Consider the following 3,858-nt stretch of genomic DNA (forward strand, 5'->3'; position numbering starts at 1 on the left):
GGAAGGGAAAATGTCCTAAAGATTGACCTCTGTTGGTTTGTTTTCAGAACTGAACAGCAAAATCAGAATATTATAATTTTTAGATACAAAATCCATTGATGTAGGCCTGCAATGTTTGAATTCACCTTCCTTAACCTCTCACAAGATAAAGCCTATGCTGTAACGGTCTTTTTAGTGTAAATCCTTCTTTTTTATCAATTAAAAATCAATGAACAAAGGACTGTAAAAAGATGTAAAGTAAAAGCATATATCTATATATATATATATATATTTATATAAATATATATATATATATATAGATCAGAGAGTCATGTTTGTGTGTGTAGGTGTTTGGATGTAATTGGCAATAGCTGTAGGACATGTCCCAGTGTTTAAAAATGTATGGGTATCATTAAACATGTAACAGGTTTGCAATGAACTTGGCTTGCTGCTTGCATCATTTCTAGGGTTGGATCTCTCACATGAACGTCTCTGTCGTCTAAAGTTCTCTCTGGGAGTCGTTTGAAATTCAGATGCTCTTTTCAGAGAAGAACAAAATGAAAAAATAAATGAAAAGAAATGGGCATACACGTCCAAACCAAACAAATGTACAGTGGTGAAATGTAACTAACTAAATTTACTCAAGTAATGCATTTACTTCACTTGAATAATACCATTTGAATATACTTTATACTTCAACTCCACTCCATTTCAGAGTATATATTGTACTTTTTACTCTACTAGCGTTGGGAACTTAAGTTACTAGTTACTTAACAGTTTAAAACTATCAATATAAAATATTATCAACTAATGAAATAGCATGTATTGTTATACATTAATCTACACAGAAAAATATAAAGCAATTAAAATGAGCCCCACCTCGATCAGCTGCAACTTTAAAGTGATACTTTCATTCATCTGTCAATAATTAAGATAAAATAATGCAATATTCTGAAATAAGCCACTCTCCACTTTTTCCTACTTTCAGTACATTTTTATGCTATTATTTTGTACTTTAAGTTAAGCAACATCTTGAATGTAGTACTTTTACTTGTAACGGAGTATTTCTACAGTGTGGCATTACTACTCTGTGGTAAATAAAATGTTTCGGTGAACTGTGGCTTGTATTGATAACTGATTTTGATGGATGGAAGATTGAAGTATTTGAACAGTCAGGTGAAAGAGAAACAGTTGTCATGGTTACACATTTTGAAAACACATTTTTGACATGGTATACAAATTAAAAGCTAGCATTAGGTGCTGGAAGCTGCTTCCCCTCTCAATGACTGGCCGCATCGATGCTAATAAAAAGGTTGCACTTCCAACATTAAATCAATCAATCAATCAATTCTACTTTATTCATCCCAGAGGGGAAATACTTTAAATTCTTGTATTCTATAGTTGTATCTTTCCCAAAGCCTTCCTGTCTATTTACCATTGTCTTTGTTCAAACAGCTGGATTTGATTATCCTCTCATTTGTCTGGGCAGACTAACCCCTTGCGTTGCTGAAGCCCACCTACAGAAGAATGTGGATCAGGGTGGTCTGGGCCTTCCAGGTACTTGAGCAGTATTACCGGGCTGCAAAACAAGGGGTCTTACTTTCTGGCAATGGGGCTTTTCAGGGGAAGATGTTTCACCTCTCATCCAAGAGGCTTCATCAGTTCATGTACGCATCTGACCAGGCTGGGACTGGACCAGGACCAGGACCAGGCTGGGACTGGTCCAACTAACTGGTGTGGGGATCCAGGTATTTAACCTCTCACAAGGCCGATGATGTCACTGGAACCCTTTGTGCTCCAAGTGCCAACGACCGTTGTTAGAGTGACAGTCGTTGGTTAGAAGTTGGTTTGGACTTCGATAGTGTCTTAACGACTCAATAGAGAGAGGGATGAGACACCACTTAACTCCAGTTTACAATGCTGCCCTTTCATCCCTTCAGGAAATTCAACAATCTAACCTCAAAGAACAACTGTTCACAAATGGCCTTCTGTGACTCCAACGACTGTCGTTCAGACTCAAAAGAGCACTAACAAAGTCCAAACCAACTTCCCACCAACGACTATCACTCTAACTATGGTCGTTGGCACTTGGAGCACAAAGGGTTTCAGTGACATCATCGCCTTTATGAAAAGTTAAATACCTGGATCTCCACACCAGTTAGTTGGTCCAGTCCCAGCCTGGTCAGATGCGTACATAAACTGATGAAGTCTCTTGGATGAGAGGTGAAACAACATGATTCCGTGTTAGTTTCAGAGTCCTCTCTCCCAGGGTTTCTCTTTTTCAGAGCACAGGTTCCCTACAAATGAGTTGGCCATGACCTCACTCTCAGAAATTCCCTAAGGATTCTGTATCAAAGCAATATATTCTTTGGATTGGTAAATATCCAATAACATTGTACACCCCTATAGTACGCAAACACTTGTTCCAGCAGACACTGGTGGATATGGAGTTCCTGGACTGGAGGGGGAAGAGGCTGTGTTGTAATGAGGATCTCTGCATAAATAATAAATGTGCTTCAATTTTTCAGCCACGAACAAAACCTTGCCTTCCTCAACAACACTTCTATCACTATTTTCACAAGTCAGGCATTTGGTACGGGAGTGTATTCCAGAATCAGTCAAATGAAAAACTCACATTTTTAATGATTTACCTCTCTCACGGTCTGAAACCCCTGATTTGTCACTGCCTTTCCTACACCAGTTGTAGAGGGTCACCTGAGGGAGGCCTGGGCTGCAGAACTGGGCTCTCCTGTGTCAGATGACCTGTGGGAGGAAGGTTTGTCTGCTATACAGAGCTGATACACATTCATTCAATTTAAAGTCTTGCATAGACTACATTATTCCAAAACCAAATGTAACAAGCTTTTTGAACCGGTCTCCTCCATGTGTAACAGCTGTGGTACTGCAGCAAGATCACCATCACATTTATTCTGCCACTGTCCCGTATTAAGTCGTTTCTGGAGCGACGTATTTAACTATTTTTACAGACAATGTCAAATAAATGATCCGCCAGATTGTAATCCGGCTATTTTTTGTTACGCTCGAAAATCAACTTTGATCTTGCACTCCGAGGCTCTGGCTTCCCTCCACTCATCTTTTTTTCTTGCGTGTCGATGTTTTGGAGGTTTTTGTCATTTTGTTTAGTTTTTGTTTCCTGAATTGTTTTTTTATTCTCTGCCAACTGTGTGTTTGTTAAGATATATATATAAAGAAACACATTTCAGTGTACTGTTTAGTTGTAAAAAGAGAGTTTATGACGTTTAAGTTTATGTTAAGATATAAAGAAACATATTTCAGTGTACTGTTTAGTTGTAAAAAGAGAGTTTATGACGTTTAAGTTTATGTTAAGATATAAAGAAACACATTTCAGTGTACTGTTTAGTTGTAAAAGGAGAAACAGTATGACGTTTAAGTTGATGTTAAGATAACATAATAAACATATTTCAGTGTACTGTTTAGTTGTAAAAGGAGAAACAGTATGACGTTTAAGTTTATGTTAAGAGAACATAATAAACACATTTCAGTGTACTGTTTAGTTGTAAAAAGAGAGTTTATGACGTCCTCCATTCCGTTCAATTCAGTTGAGCCAAACAGGCCGTTCGCGCACAGGGCTCCAAAACGCTCCGGGTCCTGTCGGGGAATTCTGCACGGACAGCTAAAGGGAAATGAGCAAAATGGCTGATGTGAGACTGGACTAATGAAAGCATAGACATATAAAGATGAATGAAAGGGTGTAATGGACGGTACAGGTCCTGTGATAGAATAGCCCCAGACGGTGGCAGCAACGCAACATTCCGGATGCCGAGAGCCGTAAAACGGAAGAGAAATCACACAGCACCGGAACTGACGCCGTATGTTGCGGTCGGAGATTGTTGCGCA

Source organism: Echiichthys vipera, assembly GCF_963691815.1.
Source record: "Echiichthys vipera genome assembly, chromosome: 2".
Lineage (NCBI taxonomy): Eukaryota > Metazoa > Chordata > Actinopteri > Perciformes > Trachinidae > Echiichthys > Echiichthys vipera.